Source organism: Acinonyx jubatus, chromosome C1, assembly GCF_027475565.1.
Source record: "Acinonyx jubatus isolate Ajub_Pintada_27869175 chromosome C1, VMU_Ajub_asm_v1.0, whole genome shotgun sequence".
Taxonomy (NCBI): Eukaryota; Metazoa; Chordata; class Mammalia; order Carnivora; family Felidae; genus Acinonyx; species Acinonyx jubatus.
The window spans coordinates 101,232,092-101,253,844 of NC_069381.1; the positions used below are offsets into that span (position 1 = coordinate 101,232,092).

Consider the following 21,753-nt stretch of genomic DNA (forward strand, 5'->3'; position numbering starts at 1 on the left):
AGAGAGAGAGTTGATGGAGCAAAGGGCAGGCGCTGAGCATCGTTCTGTTCCCTGAGAAATTCTTGTCTGTTTTGGAAGATGATTATCCAGATAAGCTTTAAAGACCAAATTTTAGGTATCTTCAGGCTTAGGACTAGTTCACCTAAGAATGAAGAAGAGGGTGCTAACAGCCTAACAGCTTGCCTGAGGGGGGGAGAGGGCGGTGCTTCCCGGTCTTGGTTGATGGGTGAGTGATTTTGGTGGGGAAGGTGGGGGGGGGGGGGTGGTGGCTAAGTGCGGGTGAGATGAGGCAGCACCTTGGTAAGAGGACACTAGGCTTTGGGATGAAGCTTCCTAACTGGTTACCACAGTATTGGTTTCCTCAGCCCCCTTAGTGTCTGGGCGAGCTCTGAAGTGGCCCTAGTGACCTGGCTAGAGCTGGTTGCCTCTGACTTTTTCAGAGCTTCTAGATCTCCAGCTGTTTACACCAGAAGACTGTATACAAATATTATCGTTGTCTGTGTGTGCCTGCCCGATCCTCTTGAGAAGAAGGTTGGGAAGCTTTTGCAGGCTGCCAGATAATATGTTGGATCAGAGGAATAACTGGTATCTTTGAAATCCAATTATTTGGTAAATTCAATTAATGTGCACAGCTAAATTCTAAGGGATTTAGCTCTGTATTTGCTCTGTCCTGGATTTCCATGTTTTAACCTGAATTTTCCTGAAATTGGTCCAGACTCACCTTTCATCTGTTATGTGGCTGTTGAGTGAGCAATTCTCCATGGAGTTGCCAGGGTCAAGGTCAAAGAAGATATTGCCAAGTAAGGGCTGGTAATGCAGAGAGATGGAGAGGCAGGGAGAATGAATGGCAGTCTTTGCCTCAGGATAGGAATAGTGAATGAATTTGTTCATTGGGCAGAGGGAGGAGCACTTTTCCATTAACTGTCTCCCAAGCAAGGCTGAAGGAAGGGGCAGTTTCTTAGATCATTTGAGGGAAAGGGTTTTTTGTTTTGTTTTGTTTTTAGCTTGAATCAACTGACTGCTTGAATCATTTGGTCTCACCCTGTCCTCTACACTGGCTAATGGAGATAGTCTTCAGGGAACATTTTGGGTGAGGCATGGGATGGCACCATTCCTCTCCTGGAGAAGTGTGATTAAGAAGATTGTAGAGGGGCAGGGTGAGGGAGTAGTCACAGGACATTGTCGCATGCAGAGGTGAGAACCCTGTTTGCCACTAGGCCCTGTCTTTTCCCAGTCTTAACTACAGAGTCGTCAGGTACTTAACTAACATGATTTAAGAGCTCTCAGGCTACCGTGTCGCCTTCCTTTCCTTCTTACCAAATCTTTTTGTGCTCCATCTGTTGTATTACTCATCTCATTTGGCTATGATTATTTGGGAAGCACTAAAAGTTTAAATTAAAATGGCCTTCTTCTTTGGAAAGCAAAACACATAAAGCCATTATCAATCATTAATATCATAGTTGAAATTAGTTTATCCCACTATGTAGTGATTGATAGAAGCCACTTTGGGTGGTTCCATTTAAAAAAAAATTTTTTTTAATGTTTATTTATTTTTGAGAGAGAGAGAGAGAAACAAAGCACAAGCAGGAGAGGGGCAGAAAGAGAGGGAGACACAGAATCCGAAACAGGCTCCAGGCTTTGAGCTGTCAGCACAGAGCCCATTGCGGGGCTTGAACCCATGAGCCTTCAGATCATGACCTGAGCCGAAGTCAGACACTTAACTGACAGAGCCACCCAGCTGCCATGGGCAGCTCCATTTTGATGGAAGGACAAGCGATCAGAGAAACACCCCAGCTGGAGCCCTGGACAATCAGGCAACCTGGCCAAGTTCCTTAACCTTTCTGAGCCTGTCCCAGCCCCTGTAGAATTGGCATTAAGAATACTGCACAGCACCATAGGCACTGAAAATTATTTGTAGAGAGTATGAATAAACAGCAGCCATGAAGATTAAGTAAGAAGACTTATATCACAGCACGTTGTAAATTCATAGCTTTAGATGTATGTGGGGGAGGGGGGGTAGTAGTTCACCAGTAGTAATACCAGTAGTAATAGTTATTATGAGATTTTAAAGTGAGAAAGAGGTTTGGCTCTCTTAATCTCACCCTCAGCCATACCCATGAATATGTCTTATGTTCATCCTTACAAGTCACACTGTGAGTCCATACGGTTAGGACAATGACAGTGACAATCAGTAGCTGTGTGGGTGAAGAGACATCTGGGGTGACATGGCGGTGCATCACATGGTAAGTCAGGTGGTTCAGGTATGAATTTAGAGCCCTGTTCTGTGACCAAACTTAGCTTGATTTTTCTTTAGCGTTAGAAGGACACTTCTTTAAATATAGTAAAAACATGAAATCACACCCAGCTGAGTCAGAATCTGCGATAACTTGGGTGTCGTATGCATGACTCTTTTATTTTTTTCAGCGTTTATTTATTTATTTTTTTATTTTTGGGACAGAGAGAGACAGAGCATGAATGGGGGAGGGGCAGGGAGAGAGGGAGACACAGAATCGGAAACAGGCTCCAGGCTCTGAGCCATCAGCCCAGAGCCTGACGCGGGGCTCGAACTCACGGACCGCGAGATCATGACCTGGCTGAAGTCGGACGCTTAACCGACTGCGCCACCCAGGCGCCCCATGACTCTTTTAAATAAAACCAGTGTTTGTGAAACATGTAGTGTAAGTCTCTTGCGGAATAGTAATTGTTTTACCATTTTATGTATTTTTGCCACAGCAGATTTTTGTTGAGATATTCACTAAAGAGTGAAAAATTACTATCTTAGTGTAGACAAACATTTCACCATGATGGCTGCAGGCAAGGGAAATAGTGGGAAACTTTAATAGAAAAGGGCTGGAGAGAGGGTTCAATCTTTTTTTTTTTTTTTTAAGTTTATTTTTAAGAGGGAGAGAATGAGCAGGGGAGGGGCAGAGAGCGGGGGTGGGGGGGAGGGAGGGGCGGGGACAGGATTCGAAGCCTGCTCTGTGCTGTCAGCGCAGAGCCCAATGTGGGACTCAAACTCACAAACTGTGAGATCATGACCTGAGCTAAAGTTGGATGCCCAACCGACTGAGCCACTCAGGTGCCCCAAGGGTTCGATCTTCCTCTTTCCAAGTAGCAAATCCTCAGGTAGTTGATTGAGGGAGAGACTAAAATCAATATAATCCTTAATTGTAAAGGCAGCAACACGGATATTTAATCACATGAGGAGTTGTAATAGTTAGAGAATTATGTAAAAACCTAGAATAATCCACTTCAAAGCAAGTAAATTAAAAATTAGTTAAGAGTTTCTCTCTTTCGAGCTATTCAAAGAATTCAGAAATAATCTTAAAACTCATACTAGCTATGGATTAACAAAATAGTATTGCATTATACATAAAAATTGGTTCTGTGAGGCTGCAGGCTTTTCTATTGAATGTCCATTTTTGTAAGCAATAAAAAAAAAAAGAAAAACCACAGGAAGAGATTGCTTACCCTCAGCACAAAGAAGCTGGGGCATACGCCTCCATGATGAGGTACCACTGCCCCCTCTCTGTAGCAAATATTAATTGTAGGTTCAGTGTTTACGGGAAGACAATTTTGAATGCATAAAGCACAGAAGGGAGAAACCACTGCGGTACATACAGCTCCTGATTCTGGAGCAAAGTTAAGTGAGAAAATGCTGTAAGTGAACCACAGCTGAGTATGGCCCACCCCTAGGGAGACTGGCTTGTTAGCATTTCTGGACTGCAGCTGCTCTGGTGAATAATTTCTGGGTGGCAACTTGGCTGACTTCCTCGTTGTTGATCATCCAATCCTGCATCTTCTTGTGATAGCTGAGTGTGGCATAGAAATATGCCCAACCCTGGAATTTATGAAATCCACTGCTGTGTGGTAAACACCCAGTCCCCACACAGCACACAAAACCACCGTCTCCTGAGTCTTACCCCATGATGACTACTTGTTAAACTTGTGTGAATTTATTATTACCCGAGGTTGCTTTAAAAAAGATTTAAGATTCCATTTTAAGAATGGAATTTAAAATCTGACAAGGCCAGATCCGATAACAAAACCTTCAGGAAAAACTGAATGTCATCATCCTGGACCAGGCGGAGTCCGTGTTTAAATATGACATAATTGATACCAGAAGGTTAAAGTGGTCTGGGCCTTTAGACAGGAGTTGGAAGAGTTGTGTTTCATTCTATGTTGGCCCTCCAGCTGCCTGACTTCTTTGAGCTGCGGTCTCTCGTCTTGCGGACAGTATTTTTCCTGAGCAAACTTTGAAGTTTATACATAGCATGCTTCTGTAGTAGATTTTAAAAATCATGATAAACAGCCTACTGACTTTATTTGTCTCCTAAATTTTCATCATTTCTACCATTCGGTGATCATGGGCATAGTAGTTAAGAGCAATGAACCCAACAGACCTGAGATAGAATCTTGATTAACTACTTGCTACCTGCATTAATTTGGGAAAATACTATAATTTCTCTGAGCTGAAGTGGGTGTGGTAATAGCACCTATCTTATAGGACCTGAGGGAGGATTAAATGAGCCAATTAGTTGAAAACAGCACAATGCCTATCAGACACTAAGCCCTCGAGAAGTATTTGCCATTATGGTGACAAATTGAGAGATGGCAGAATTATCCAGATAAATCCAATTACTGGATAAGTGCAATCATTTGTGTATTTATTTTTTTAAATTCTTTTTTAATGCTTATTTATATTTGAGAGAGACAGAGCATGAGCAGGGGAGGGGCAGAGAGAGGGAGACACAGAATCCAAAGCAGGCTCCAGGCTCTGAGCTGTCAGCACAGAGCCCCATGTGGGGCTCGAACTCACGAACTGTGGGGTCATGACCTGAGCTGAAGTTGGACGCTTAACTGACTGAGCCACCCAAGTGCTGCCATTTTTTAATTTCAAGTCAGTTTTTTTTCCCCTCAGTAGTGGATTTGGGACCATTTGTTCTATTTGTCTCAATTCTCCATTGTAGTTTGCCTGTAAATAAATAATATAATCCAAGTGTCCCCATCACAGCAGATCTACTGTCACCCTCAAATACAAATGTTCCTCCAGAAAGAATAAGAAAGGCTGGGTTCATTAAGTTTCTGGTTTTTAAAACCAATTATTTTCTTTAGTAATAGTAAAATGTCCTTGGCTTTTGCAAAAATTATTATGACTGTGATTGGTTATAATTCAACACTTTTCAGCATCTTGATTTGATACTTTGTCATTCATTAGGTTGGTCAGGTTTTTAATTCAGTTCATCTTGGTTTTTTATTTTTTAAGAACTATCTTTTTTGTAATTGAGATATGGTGGACATATTGTATTTATTTTAGGTGTACAACATAATGATTTGATATATGTACCTATTGCAAAACGATCACCACAATAAGTTAACATCCATCACCACAAATAGTTACTAAAATATTGTTTTCTTGTGGTGAGGAATTTTAAGATCTGTTTTCTTTGTTAAATTTCTTTTTGGTTCACTGACTGATTTTCTTTAGTTCTAGCCTGATTTCTTTAGGTTTTGGTAATATCACGGGTAACAGTATACATGCGACCTTGCTGTTCTAAGCACCCAAAAGTTCAGTGAAGTCCCACAGAACTCCGTCAGGCTATATAATTTAGGAACTTTGACTTGAACCAGTGGAAAGTTATTACAGAAGGACTAATATCTTTGGGGGATATCAAAATGTAGGGGCACAACTTTTGGACCCAATCAGAAAGCCTGAATTTTGAATCTATATATTCCTAGCTACATGTCCTTGGCCTTGTCCATAACTTCTTTGAGCCTTTGTTTCCTAAAAGGGAGACATAAATTCCTGCCCTGCCCTCATCCCAAAATGCAAACGTGTTTTAATGTGTTAGATGTTAAATAAGTGTGAAGGATTATTACTATCCTGCGTACTTGGAGACACATACTAGAGCGTGGGTGCCCTCTCAGGTTATTTCCTTAAAAATAGTTCTCTGGGGCCCCTGGGTGGCTCAGTCGGTTGAGCGTCTGACTTCAGCTCAGGTCATGATCCCACAGTTTGTGAGTTCGAGCCCCACGTCAGGCTCTGGGCTGATGGCTCAGAGCCTGGAGCCTGCTTCCGATTCTGTGTCTCCCTCTCTCTCTGCCTCTCCCCCATTCATGCTCTGTCTCTAATAAACGTTAAAAAAATAAATAAATAAAAATAAAAATAAAAATAGTTCTCTGGAGGGCGCCGGGGTGGTTCAGTCGGTTGAGTGTCCGACTTCGGCTCAGGTCGTGATCTCACAGTTCGTGAGTTCGAGCCCCGCATGGGGCTCTGTGCTGACAGCTCAGAGCCTGGAGCCTGCTGCAGATTCTGTGTCTCCCTCTCTCTCTGCTGCTCCCCTGCTCATACACTGTCTCTCTCTCTCTCAAAAATAAATAAAGATGAAAAAAAAATTTTTTTTAATTTTAAATAGTCCTCTGACAGCCTGGTGTGAGCACAGCCCCTGTGGGCTCGGGTCTGTGCACACTGTGTGTGTGACTCCTTGTTCTCAGCTTTCTGAGGTCTGTGATGGTGTGCCTGTCCATTTCTTCCTCTTTTTGGGAGAAGAAGTAAGAAGAATGTAGGGAGGCTCCATTCATTAAATAGTTGTAACAAGTATTTGTGTTCTTGGTTTAAAAAATGTATCATCTTCACAGCTATTAGGCCAACTACTATATAAACAAACAGGCACACACACAAAAAAACCCTACCGCCCAAAAACTGGAAAGTAACATATATTGGCCAGGGTGTGGAAAAACTGGACACCCTGTGTATTCCCAGGAAGCTGCTGTGGAAATTGGCATGATGATTCCTGAAAAAGTTAAACCTAGAATTATGCTATGATCCAGCAGTTCCACTTCTAAGTATGTACCTCACAGGGACTCAAACAGATATTTGCACACACACGTTTGTAGCAAAATCATTCACGGTAGCAAAAGGGTAGAGGCAGCCTGAATGTCCGTTGACAGATGAATGGATAGACAAAATGTGGGACCCATGTGCAATGGGATATTGTTCAGCCCTAAAAAGGAAGGAAAGTCTGACACATGTGTCAGCATGGGTGAAATTTGAGGACATTATGCTAAGTGAAATAAACCAGTCACAAAAGAACAACTATTATATGGTTTCACTTATATAAGGTACCTAGAGTCGTCAAAAGCATAGAGACAAAGAGTAGAATGGTGGTTGCCAGAGGCTGGGGAAGGGTGCAGAAGGGGAGATATTGTTTAATGGGTATAGTCATTTGGGAAAAAGTTCTGGATATGGATAGCTGTACAACAATATGCATGTATTTAAGGTCGCTGAACTGTATACTTAAAAATGGTTAAAATAGTAAATTTTATATTATACATATTTTACCACAATAAAAAAAACCTTTTTCAGCAACTTTCCTATAACTGTTATAGTTAGTTTAAAATATTGTGGAAGCCTTGACCCAAAACAATTTGTTGTGTGTTTTTGCTTAATGCAACTTTTCTCATTTTTAAGAGCTTTTCATTAGAAGTCATAATACTTGCCTTTTGAGAAGAAAAAAAAATTTTCTTTGAATATTTAACACCTTTTCTTCCAGTCACTAGGAAGTAAATCTGAAACTAAATTCTGGAGCCTAATTTAATTCTATTCCATTTATAATAATGTCCTTAACCATGTCTACAAAATATGTATTTCTGTATAGATTTATAATAAAGCTATTTCCTCTTTCTATTAGTTATGTACATCTAAGTTCACACACTGATAGAAATAGCATGATATAGTTGAAAGAATAGGCATTCTAAATTCCTGTCTCAAATGTTTCCCTTGTTTGCATTATCACCTTGGCCATCGTTCATTTACTCATGTTTGCACACATGCATTCACTCATTCCAGCATCTATTGACTGCCTACTGTATGCCAGCTACTGTGCCAGATGCTGGTGGAGAAAGATAGCAAGTAAATAATACTGGTATAATAAAGGCTACCATAGAGCTGTGTAAGATTGCTCTGAAGTCCTAAGGAGAATGACAGAATCCACCACGAAAGGCTTTGCAAGTGTGTTAAGTTCGAACTGAATCTTAAAAGGACACCACAAGAATGGGGAAAGCATTTTAGAAGAAACAGCATATACAAGGGCACAAAGTCATGAAAAAGCATTGTGTGCTTGGCATACTTCAAGTGATTCCATAGGGCCAGAACATGGTATCAAGGGCTTATAGCTGCAGTAGGATGAGATTGGAAAGGTGAGCAGGGGATAGATGAGAGAGAGCTTTGGATTTATCCATTCATTAATCAACATAATCAACAGAATACCTGTTACATTCTGAGTAATTTGCTGGCAGTTGGGGTTTCAAAGATGAGTAAAGATAGAGTGTGATAAATAGCAGTAAAAGATTTGTATACACAGTATAAGCAAACTCAAATGAGGCATCTCTAACCCAACTGAATAGAATAGATGGATCAACAGATCCATCTGTTACATTCTGAGTACTGTGCAGGCAGTTGGGGTTTCAATCTGACTGAATAGAATAGATGGAAGGCAAAATCTACAAAGGATTCTTTGAGGAGATGACCCCTGAGCTTTGTCTTCAAATGAGAGTAATGATTAGTCAGTCCTGGATGGTCAGGTGGAAAGAAAGGGCTTTTGCCAGAAGCAAATGCCAAAGGCAAGAAATCACATGGTGTGTGGGGAATTGGAAGTGGTTTTGTGTTGCTAAATTTAAGTGCTAGACACAGAATGAGGCTGAAGAGCACTGGGGCATAGTTCTTTGTGCCATTTTAAAAAGTGTAGACTTTATCCTGAGGAAGATAAGGAACCATTGGTGGGCTTTAAGTAGTAGGGAGCAGCCTAGATCCTTCTGGTGGGTGGGGAGGATGGAGTCAGGGAAGAAAGACAGGAAGTCAGGAGGACAGGCCAAACAGGAGAGATGATGAGGGCCTGAGGGCAGTGGCAATACTAATAGAGGGGAGGGAACCGATCTGTGAAATATGCAGGAGGTAAAATATCGGTAGGACTTGGGAATTGATGGGATGGGAAGATTAAGAGAAGGAAATCAAGAAGACTGCCAGGTTCCTGGCTAAGACAAGTCACTTTCTGGGCCTCTGGCTCCTTGTGTCTAAAATGTGTGGGCTGGACCAGGATGGTCACTAACATCTCTCCCAGCTCCGAAGTTCTGTGGTTCTGAGCAGCCTCTTTGGATACTCTGACCTAGTGAAGGTAGTTGCTTCCTCTCTCCCAGTCTGTCAGCAGCTCTGATGCCTTCTCAGGAAAGGAAGTGCCAGCAGAGCTGAGATGGCTTTAAAACTGCCAGCCAATGTCAGGAAAATCTAGTGCTGTTACCAGGTAGCTGGAGTTATAATTAGCCTAGTTGCTAGGGAAAAACTGAGATTCTGTAAGCATGGACTGCCAGAAACAGCTTTTCCCTACTTGATGAATTAGCTTGTTTGCAGGAACCAAGTGGATATGGATGGAGTGTTTTTAATATGTTCTTGGAGAATTCAGTTTTTGCCTCGAGTATAGGATATGTTAAACGCAATAAAAAAAAAATCAACATCTTCTCTGTGGTAGGAGGAGTGGGCACAATTCTGCTTTGAAATATATTTAGCTAGCTGGGAAGAGACTTATTTTCACATGAATGGAGATAAACAGGAACACAGAATCACAGTGTAGAGCTAGAGAAGATCTTGGAGATAATTCCTATAACTCCTTTACTTTTTTTTTACATTATTGTTATTTTATTTGTTAGAGAACCAAAAAATCCATTTATACTTTATAAAAATCAAATAATTTTTCAATAAAAACAAAATTAACAAATAGCTAATATACAGTATAATAGAGAATGCTTTTTAGCATGTAGCATGCAAGAGAGCAGTTTTTCTTTTTTTTTTTTTTTCTTTTTTTTATTCCCTCCCCTGCCCCCTCAGGGCAGTTTTTCAACTGCTACCATGGATGAGACACTGTAGGTAGGAAATTATAGAAAAACTGGAGGATTATAAGCATAAACAATGACAAAACATTTTGTCAATTAGGATAGTTCTTATGGGGCACCTGGATGGCTCAGTTAGTCGGGCATCCGACTCTTGATTTCGGCTCAGGTCATGATCTCGAGGTTCATGAGTTGGAGCCCCACATTGGGCTCTGTGCTGGCAGCATGGAGCCTGCTTGGGATTCTCTGTCTCCCTCTTTCTCTTCACCTTTCCACTCGTTCTCTCTCTCAAAAATAAGTAAACATTTTTTAAAAGAATTTTTAATAGTAAAAATTGATTATACTCTGAAACTAAAAGTAGTATGATTAATCAAAAAGTTTTGGATACTAGGACACATTTCCCCAGATAGATTTTATCTGTAAATTCAATGTAATTCCAACAATATTTTTTTATTCAAGTATAATTAACATACAGTGTTATATTACTTTCAGGTGTACAATATAATGATTCCACAATTCTATACATTTCTCAGTGCTCATCACAATAAGTGTAGTCTTAACCTCTTTATCTAGTTCCCCCATTCCCCCATGGGCAAACACATTTGTCCTCTGTATTTGTCTGTTTTTTAATCTCTTTATTTCTGTTTGTTTTATTTCTCAAATTCCACATGCAAGTGAAGTCATATGGTATTTGTCTTTCTCTGACTTATTTCATGTAGCATTATATTCTTTAGATCCATCCATGTTGTTGCAAATGGCAAGATTTCATTCTTTTTTATGGCTGAGTAATATTCCAGTGTGTGTGTGTGTGTGTGTGTGTGTGTGTGTGTGTGTGTGTGTTGCATCTTTTTATCTATTCATCTATCAATGGATACTTAGGTTGCTTCTATATCTTAGCTATTATAAACAGTGCTGCAGTAAATAAACATAGGGGTACATATATCTTTTCAAATTAGTGTTTTCATTTTCTTTGGGCAAATATCTAGTAGTGGAATTGCTGGATCACATGGTAACCCCTTTACTTTTTAGGAAAGCTTTTTATGTTAAAACAATTGTACATTCATAGAGAAGTTGCAAAAATAATATGGAGAGTTTCTATATACTATTCACTTAACTTTCCCTAATTTATTGTAAAGATGAGGAAACTGAGAGGGGAGCCTGGGTGGCTCAGTTGGTTAAGTGTCCAACTCTTCATCTCAGCTCAGGTCTTGATCTCAGGATTGTGAGTTCAAGCCCCATGGTGGGCTCTATGGTGGGCTCTGTGCTAGGCATGAAGCCTACTTAAAAAAAAAAAAAAAAAAAAAATATATATATATATATATATATATATATATATATATATATGTAGAAACCGAGGCCCAGAATAGTAAAGTCACTTGCCTAGGGTCACAGAGCAACCTAATGATCAAGTTGAGACTGGAATCCAGGAGGCCTTGCTACCTGTCCAGGCATTTGCAATGACTTCCTTGGTCTTCAACAAAAGTTCAAGGGTTATATGCTTGTCAGCATATAGACTTTCTTCTCCTTTGCACTACTGCAAATCACAGATAAATGATTCTGTACTCTGTGTGTACAAAAGGAAATATTTATTTCCTCAGCCTATATACCCCTTCTCCAGGCGTTTCATTTATGTTTCCATAAGCCATTATGAGCTCTTTTTTTTTTTTTCTTCTCTGCTTCCTGCTCTTGGCCTCTAAGCAAGTTCAACTTTATAGAGAAATGGAGCTCTGTTACACATGGAGAAGGCCCATAGCGGGGGCTGGTACAAACTGGAAAGGGGCCTGCCCTATCATGTTAAATAGCACCTAATCCACCCACACACCAGAAGACAGTGCTCCAACTTGGTACATGCCGTTCTGTGGGGAGCTAGTAATAGTCAGGTGGCTTTTTGCCAAGCAGCTTTAGAACGGACTTTGGGCTACGCTGGGCAGTTACCATCCCTGTTATTTGGAAACTTGGCTTGAAGAGGTTGGGAGTAAATGAAAGACACTGGCTGCCTTGTAATGCCAGCTTTTCATCTCCCAACCTCATGCAAGGCCCTGGTGCCATGAAGGGCAGGAAGCCACATTTCTATGCACACAGCACCTTACAAAGTCCAAATGGAGGCTTGAGGGGGAAGCCCTCCTCTGAGCCTGTAAGGGTAAGTGGAAGGAGGCTGCCAGCATGAAAGCCAGTGCCTGGAGCTGCAAAAGGAAAGTCTGGGTACTGGCTGAGGGCCAGAGTACGCAATTCCTTTGAGGGTACTTTTCTTTCTTTTTTATTTTTTATTTAAAGAAAAAAATTTTTTAATGTTTATTTATTTTTGAGAGAGAGAGAGAGCAAGAGTGGGGGAGGGGCAGAGAGGGAAACACCCAATCAGCACAGAGCCTGATGCAGCATCTGAACCCATGAGCCATGAGATCATGACTTAAGCTGAAGTCTGACACTTAACCAACTGAGCCACCCAGGCACCCCGAGGGTACTTTTCTTGCTATATTTCAGAGCTCCTCTGTGAGGCCACCCCTCTCTGATACTCCAGCAGGCCTCTCTATCCAGGTTCTCTTTAGTCAAGCTGAGTATATGCTCGATACAAACATAAACCTCGTCCCTCCCACCTGCCACAGCTCAGTTGACGACAAGGTTTGCGTTGCCATCACTCCACTCCAAAGTCAGGAACTTGTGTCCAGAGCTGGATCCTAGGGTCTTCCCATATAGAAATCAAACAAGATGGTGGGCCTCAGGAGCTCAGAGGAGCAGATCTCTTAGAAGTGAGGAGTAGTCTCCATCCCAAGTCTTGTTGTTTCTCTCCAATCCCTTCCAGGCTGTGGATGGTGGAGAAGCCCAGCTTGCTGCCAAACCTTTTGGAGCCTCGGAGGAGAGTCAGGATAGTAGTAACTGGGCCCTGCCAGCCTGGACAAGCTAGGGGTGAGATCAGAAGGGTTCCTTCAGCTGTAGAAAACTTGGTTATGCGGGGGCCGCATAAGGTGGCTTGCCTGGATCGCTACAGTCAGGGGGTGTACTATCACTTAGAACTGGACCTCCACCTCAGGCTTTCTCGGCCCTCATTTGGCCCTCAACTGCTAGCTTTGTACTTTCTCCCTCCTCTCTTTTCTCTGCCTCCCCTAATTCTTCATGGGTAGGTCAGGGTAGGTCACCAGTGCCCAAGTGTCTTGATGGAAGATGGAAGAAAATGAGTGGTCATGAGGAAAACAGCCTGAGTACTGCTCCTCTATTTCCAGGTCACTTATCTCCAGGAGATGTTTCTAGACCCAGTCTTGCCCCATTTCTGGTATCAGTATTTTCCCCACTCTTAGGCCAGTTCTGTCCTTCTTTGTCCCATATCCTCTCTCCCTGAACTCACACATACATATGGAAAATAAATGCTAAATGCTTCCCATTTAAGTCCCAGGGAAGAGGATGTCTGTGCATTTAGTGTTTACTACATGCCAGGCACCATTCTCTGCATTTTACACATATCTTGATCTGAACCATATTATAGCTCTAGGAAGGTGGTATCTTGTCCCATTTTTCACAGGACCAGATTTGCCGTTAATAGCCTCAGGGAGTATACCTGGTATCCCAGCAGCTACACAGGCCTGATTCTTCAGTTAATAAGCAAGGCCTTGGCACATTCTCCAGAATTTAAAGTTAGTCACCCTTTCAAATGCAAATGATGCCTTTTAGTGAATAACTCTACACTGTATTCAGGACTGACCAAAGAGAAGAGAGGGAGCTGTAGTAAAATATCTATTTTCATAGGGGCTTTCACCAAGATTGAGGCAGGAAGAGGTGGCATTGTCTCGCTGATGTATTTACGCTACAAGGTGCCATTGACCTCATTTTCACTTGTGAACAGGTGCAAATTGCCATGTGGAATGTAATAGAAGCCAGGCTGTCTTTATCCCTGAGTGCCCCGCCAGACTTGTGCAGTCTGGTATGGGGCTCCAGGAGTTCAGAGGAAGTGGGGAAGAATTCAAACTTAAAAGTCGGAAAAATGAGGCTTATGAGAAAAGGGCAATGGACTTGGAATTTTTAATTTGGGGAAGAACAGACTCAGAGGTGACCTAACAGTAGATTTTAGATGTCTCAGGTTGTAACAGATAGTGGTTAGTTGTCCACTGTCTGCTGACAATTAGAATAGGTTCATCATACTTGAAACCTAAGCATTAAGCCTCATTCATTTAAAACTATTTATTGGACACATACTATGTTCCAGATGCTATTGGAGGTGGTTGGAATGTGTGTGTGTGTGTGTGTGTGTGTGTGTGTGTGTGTGTTCATACCAATGAACAGAATAGACTAGCATTCCTAACCCTCATGGAATTTGTATTTTACCATGAGGAGACAATGAGCAATAAATGTTATAAATAAATAAAAATATGTACAATATTGGAAAACAATAAGTCCCCATGGGAAAAGAAAGAAAAAGGTAGAGCAGGGTAAGGGGCTCAAAACATTTAAGAGGGCAGGTCACAGTCTCAAAAAGTGGTCAGGGGAGACCAGTTTTAGAAAATGATTTGTTTTTATTTGATTTTTTTAATGTTTATTTTTGAGAGAGGGTGAGCAGGGGAGGGGTGGGGGAAGGGGAACAGAGGATATGAAGCGGGCTCTGTGCTGACAGCAGAGAATCCGATGTGTGGCTCAAACTCACACGCCTTAAGATCATGACCTGAGTCAAAGTCAGACTGTAAAGTGACTGAGCCACCCAGGTGCCCCTTGGGAAATTTAGAAACACACATACATATTTATTATTTCACCATTTAGGTGGGTCAGCAGTCCAGGCAGGACTCAGCTGAATTCTGTGCTCAGGGTTTCACTAGGCTATAACCAAGATATTGGCCAAGCCGAATTCTCACCTGACGGCTTCACAAGGGAACATTCGGCTTCTGAACTCACATGGGTTGTTGGCAGAATTCATTTCCCTGTGGTGGGAGGACCAAGGGTCCTGGATTCTTGCTGGGTGTTGGCTGGATGCTGCCCACAGGTCCTTGAAGCCACCTCTGTCCTTGCCACCTGGACTTTCCCTACATGGCCACATATTTCTTCAAGTCAGCAGAGGCTCTAGAGCAAGTCTGCTGACAAACAGAACCTTAAAACTTAACATAGTCACAGGAGTGATATGTGGTGACCTTTGCCATGTTCTCCTTGTTAGAAGCAAGTTACGCATCCTGCCCATACTAGAAGGGAAGGGATTCCACAAAGGCATGAACCCTGGGAGGCAGGGATCATGGGGAACCATGTTTGAGTCTAATCTTCCCACTTGTTTTGCAGGGAAGAGGTGGAAAAGGAAGTAGATAGACATGTTAGTGGCCAACAGAGGAAGATTTGTTACTGGGTTTTACTCTCACAACATTTACAGTCCTCAGCGCTGAGCTGAGGCCATGGATGGTGGTCTCTGTGCCGAGCTCCTTGATTACTCTTTGCACTTGACTGTTTACATTGCCACTTCCTTTATCATTGCTGTTTTCTTTTATCTTTTTGTTTAAATCAACTGTATTAAGTGTATAGTTTGGTGAATTTGAACAAATGTGTATATATATCCATGCAACAACCACAACACAATTGAGATGTAAAATGTTTCCGTCACCCTGGGAAGTTGCTATATGTCCCATGGGTGCTGATCCTCTCACATCTCTGGCTGCAGGAAGCCACTGCTCTATTTTCTGTCTATAGTTCAGTCTTGCTATTGCAGAATTTCGTATAACCGGAGTAATACAGTGTGGATTCTGGTATAGGGCTTCCTTCATGTACCATGATTTTGAGGTTTATCCATGTTGTTGTTCATCCCTTCTTATTGCTGAGTAGTCTTCCACTGCATTAATATTATACAGTTTTTTAATCCATCCACCTGTTGATGAACATACGGGTTGTTGTTATTAATTAAGCTGCTAGAAATATTCGTGTCCCAGTCTTTGTTTTATTTCTCCGGGGTAAATACCTAGTAGTGGCATGGTTAGGTCACATAATAAGTGTGTATTTCAACTTATATTGCCAAACTATTTTCCAAAGTAGCTATGCCATATAAAGTGGTTTCTTTTTTTTTTTTTTAATGTTTATTTATTTTTGAGAGACAGAATGTGAGCAGGGGAGGGCAGAGAGCAGAGAGAGAGAGAGGGAGACACAGGATCCAAACCAGGCTCCAGGCTCTGAGCTGTCAGCACAGAGCCCGATGTGGGGCTTGAACTCATCGACTGTGAGGTCATGACCTGAGCCAAAGTCGGATGCTTAACCAGCTTAGCCACTCAGGTACCTCTAAAATGATTTTTTTTAATGTTTATTTTTTCTTTTTGAAAGAGCAGGAGAAGCACGGGGAGCAGGGGGAGTGGGCAGAGAAAGAGAGAGACAGGATCTGAAGCAGGCAAGATCATGACCCAAGCCAAAGTTGGACACTTAACCAACTGAGCCACCCAGGTGCCCCACCACAGAAAATGATTTTTAAGCAATAACTTGAAGGAAATGAGGAAGTTAGCCAAACAGATAACTTGGCGGAAAATATTCCAGGCAGAGAACAGAAAGAAAACACTGTGGCTAAAGCAACATGAGAAAGGGCGAGAATATTGGGAGATGCGGCCCCAGAGGTAATGGGGCTGGTGTAGATCACAGTGGCCCTTGTAAATCATTTTAGAGACTTCAGCTCTTACTCTGAGTGACAAGGGAAGCTATTAAGGGATTTTTAGCACAGGAATGATCTGACCAATGACAGTCCTGTCTGACTTTTGAAAAGATCATTATGGCTGTGGTCTTGAGAATAGGCTGTAGAAGGACAAGGGTACCAGCCAGGGTGGTGATAAGAAGCCATTGCAGTAATTGACAGAAGAGATGGTGGTGATCGGACTAAAGTAATAGCAATCAATGTGGGGATAAGCTTTGAAGGAGACACCAATGAGATTGCAGGTGGATGGCTGTGGAACGTGAAAGAAGGAAAGGAATCAAGGAAGACCCTTGGGCTTTTGGCCTAAGCAAATGGAAGGATGGAGTTTCCCTAACTGAGATAGGGAAGGCTAGGTATAGAGTAGGTTTGAGGGTGGAGAGAGGAGGAGTAAATTGGGGACTTTTGTGTTTGAGATACTTGTTGAACATTTCCAATGGCAATGTCAAGCAAGCCATTGAATATATAAGTCTGGAGTTCTTGGGGCGCCTGGGTGGCTCAGTTGGTTAAGCATCCGACTTCAGCTCAGGTCATGATTTTGCGGTTCATGAGTTCGAGCCCCACATCGGGCTCTATGCTGACAGCTCAAAGCCTGGAGCCTGCTTTGGATTCTGTGTCTCCCTCTCTCTCTGCTCTTCCCCCGCTTGTGCCCTGTCTCTCTCTCAAAAATAAACAAACATTAAAAAATTTTTTTTTAAATAAGTCTGGAGTTGTGGATATTCTGGATAAAGGCTTGGGCTGGAGATATACATTTTGGGGGTGTCAGCATATAGTTGGTATTTAAAGCCATGAAACTTCTGTGAGATCACCAAGGGAGTGAGACCTATCAAGGAGGAAGAGAAAACCACCAAAGAATAAGCCCTGGGTCACTCTGACAGGAAGTTTGGGGGAAGGAGAAGGAGAAGATGCAACCAGCGAGGTGGGACTCTCCACCAAGATAGTCTGGAGTTGTGGAAGCCAAATAAAGGAAGTGAGAAAGGGAAGAGGGCCAGATTAACCTTTTGAAACACTGATGAGAGTCAAGTAATAACTAAGAATTGACCTTTGGATTTAACAACACGAATGCCCTTTGTGATCTTGATTAGAGTCCTTTTGATGGACTTTTGGAGGCAACGGCCTGATTGTATTAGTTTAACAAAGGAGGAGAGAATTGGAGTCTGTGAGTATTACTGAGTATGTTGAGGAGTTTTGTTGCAAAGGAGAACAAAGAAACAGGATAGTACCTAGTAACAGTGTGGGGTCCATAGAAGATTTTTGAAAAGATAGATGGAAAATAACATATTTGTATACCAACAGAATTTTCCAGTAGAAGGTGAAATATTGGTGGAGGAGAGAGAGGAGACTTTCTGGATGTTATTTTTGAGCAGCAGAGAGAATGAGACCTAATGCCAGGTGTGAGGTTTGTCTCTAGACAGGAGCATGGACAGTTGATCTGTGGTCACAAGTGGAAAGACAGGGTATGTGAGCTCAGATGCTGGTGAATGGATGGATGTGGTGATAGGAGACTGTCGGAGTTTTGTTCTAGTTGTTTCAGTTTTCCTAATGAAGTAGGAAGCAAGCTGTATTCTCACTCTGTATTTTCAAACAGGTTTCTGGAGTCAGTTACTTCCCCTCATGTGTGCTAACTCCAGCCGACACATCCTTGTTCACACCTGGATTACCTGTATCCTTTTTGTCTGCTTGTGCAAACCCTGTACTCAGGTTTCAGCATCCAACTCAGATTCCATCTGCTCAGGTGCTCGTTCCTCATCGCAGCTGCCTGAAATCATCTTTCACTCTCTGTGCTCTCTCAACAATTACAGTTCAGATGCATTATTTGGCATCTGTTACTTAATGCCTGGCCGGAAATTATCTTTCCATGTGTATTTTCTTATCTCCTTCTAAATTATAAGCACTTTGTGGGTTGGATGGATCTCAAACCTCCTCTGTAGCCTCAACATAATCCTCAACAGCGCTGAGCCCATAATAGAAACTTAGAAGTTTGTGGATTGACTGCAAATACCTAGAAGTTTCAGGTGAAGTCCATCTGTACAGAAAAGGTGGAAAGGGGACCGCCTTTCCATCGTTTGCTGTTTCCTCCACCTGAGATGTCCAGAAGCTAGCATTCCAGGGGAAATTCCCAGAACTGAGCAGTCTCTTCAAGGGAAGGGTTGACAGAAGTAGAAAGCAAACAAATTGAGAAGAGGAAGTTCTTGACAGTGAGAATTGTTTGAGTGGGTTATATTTTTATTCTGAACATCTCTTCATTTGATAAATAATCATCTGTGTATGGGCACTGTGCTAGCAATGAGGACACAATGGTGAGAAGATACAGGGGGTCTGTGCCTTCCTGACACTTGCAGTTTACTGTCTGAACATACTTTGGGTAGAATAGTGATCTGACTTTGGTTTAGTCACCTGGTGTCGGTTGTAATCACCCCCTAGATAGTTTTGCTTCACCTATAATTAGCTGGAGTCACTTGTGTATTTTGTTGGTTGATGAATGCCATAACCCCATAAAAACTCTGAGCGGTGCTCTTATACCACAGAATTAACTGTGACGCAGGTCAGAGCATGTCTTCGTGCAATGTACTTCAAACTAGTACATCTTTTACCTAACAACTTAGAGAGCAGCAACTGTCCAACAGAATTGTAATGCAAACCACAGGTGTCTCCCTATCTCTCCTCCTCCATGCCTCCTTTCTCCAGCCCCTGTTCCCTCTCAAGTTCTCTTCCCCATAATAACACTGGGAGGTGGACTCTACTACCACCCACATTTTAGAATCAAGGACACAGAGGCTCAGATTTGGGTGATCTGCCACTTCTAGGTGTTTGCAGTCAATCCACAAACTTTCTAAGTTTCCATTACGGACTCAGCGCTGTTGAAGATTACGTTGAGGCTACAGAGGAAGTTTGAGATCCATCCAACCCACAAAGTGCTTATAATTTAGAAGGAGCTAAGAAATGTACACATGGAAAGATAAGATGTACTTTAAAGTTTTCTAGGGGCACATGGATGGCTCAGTCAGTCAAGTGTCTGACGTCGGCTCAGGTCATGATCTCGCAGTTCATGAGTTCGAGCCCCACGTCAGGCTCTGTGCTGACAGCTCAGAGCCTAAAACCTGCTTCTGATTCTGTGTCTCCCCCCTCTCTCTGCCCCTCCCCTGCTCACACCTGTCTCTCTCTTTCTCTCAAAAGTAAATAAACCTTAAAACATTTTTTTAAATGTTTTCTAGTGGCCACACTACAAAAAAAGTAAAAAGAAACACACGAAATTAATGTTAATAACATATTTGAAATATTATCATTTCAACGTAAAATCAATATTTAAAAATTATTGAGATTTTATATATTCTTCAGTTGTGGTTAGTTTTTGCAACCCGGTGTGTGTTACATCTTTGAAATCCTTACAGCACATCTCACTTTGGACTAGTCGTATCTTAAGTGTTCAGTAGCTGCGGGTGGCTGGTGGTTGCCATCCTGGACAAGACAGCTTGGAGTCCACAGTCTTAAGTGGTGTCCCTGGTCCCAAGCAGAGGTATAATAACTTCAGAAGAGTTGCCTGATCATGACATCTGGCTTCAGAACACAGCCAGGCTTCTAAGGGAGTGACTGCCAGGTGTTAGAACTTCGATTCCAGTGTATAGTGCAAGCTTCAGTGTGAGAAATGGACTTCATCCTGGACTTTGCAGAATACCGACAAGTGGCTTTATCCTTTTTGGAGAATAGATCAAAGCAAGTGACAATCCAAAAATTGAGAGCTGAATCTGGGCATGAATGTCAGATGGTGTTAGATGCCATGGGTAACTTTAAAATATTTAGTAGGCCATAGGTTTCCTGGGTACCAATTTATCTATAAAAAAATTAATATAGTTTTTATACTTTTAACTCCAAAGTAAATTTTTACTTATCCCAATTCTATACCTGCTGCCCAAAGAGAAGTCAAAAGAAAACACAGGATGGTTCCCCTGAGCTCCAGTTCCTAAATGGCTGGGGGAAACGATCTTTCTGAGTATCCCTTGCAGCCCCTTCAGTGGGGCTGTGTTCCTGTCTCCACACAAGGTGTCCTGGGGATTGCAGGCCTCCAGCCTCACCCCTGGCTTTCGCAGGAGGCCTGCACTTTGCTAAATTAAGCCTGGCCAGGCCTATTTGTGAACAGAGAGGCTCCAGCCAAGTGAGAGAGATTCATCCTGCTAAGGAATGTGCTGGGAGGGGGAGAGAATCACTGAGATCATTGGTATTTATGTGTATATTTTCTCATTTGCGCGCTCAGTTGGACCAGATCAACAGGCTTCTGGGACCCCACCAAGATTTTTACGGGGTGGCTGAGAAGGGTTTAGGTTACAGATCAGTGTGAACACCAAGGCAGTGTGTATATTGGGACCTCTGAGCTCAGAGTCTAAATAAAACAAGCCCGAGACACCTCTCATATTTTCCCCCATGTTTTTAATAGACTTTATCATTTGGTGCAGTTTTAGGTGCACAGCAAAAATAAGTAGAAGGTACAGTGATTTCTCATGTATGCCCCGCCCCCCACCAGCTCACTCACCATCAAAATCCAGACACTTCATTTTCATCTGTCTTTTCTTGGGTTCCTAAACTCAGGGTTGGCCAAAAAGAACTCTCTCTCCTTCCTGTGTTTTAGGTGTCTTACCACCTTTGGGGAAGCTAATGTTTATTAAACGCCTATATGATGTCAGATATTTTGGGGTGCCTGGGTGGCTCAGTCCATTAAACACCTTACTTTGGCTCAGGTCATGATCTCATGGTTGGTGGCAACAAGCCTCACAAGCCTGTTTGGGATTCTCTCTCTCTCCCTCTCTCTTTGTGCCTCCCCCATGCATGTATGTTCACTCTCTCTCAAAATAAATATTTTAAAAAATGCAATCTTAAAACACAACAACAACAACAACAACAACAGAGGAGACCTAGCATTGGATAGCTAAATGGAAATGCATGCAGGTGGAGGTATAAACAGCAGCAGATACACAAATCCTGTAACTCCTAGCTTTAGCCTCCCAGGAAACATTCTTGGAGCTGAGTCTAACTTGGGTTGCTCTTTTTCCCAGCTTCCTCATTCTAATCTTTCAGGAAGGAGGGCTATAAATCTGAAACTACAGAGCTGCCAAGGGAAAATAAAGGACTTGGTACTTAGGGTAGTGGTATGGTACAATGTGATGTATGTAGAGGCCACTTTTAGGCAAACAGAATTGAGAAGTGGAATGCAGAAAGGGCCCACAGTGACCACCTGGCTGAATGCAGGC

At 42.2% G+C, this 21,753-nt stretch overlaps 1 protein-coding gene across 18 annotated transcripts in view; it reads left to right on the forward strand.

The window, feature by feature from the left end:
* PDE4DIP (phosphodiesterase 4D interacting protein) overlaps window positions 1–21,753 on the forward strand; it is a 218,170-nt gene that overhangs the window by 76,557 nt on the left and 119,860 nt on the right. The gene's annotated exons all lie outside the window — the stretch shown is intronic.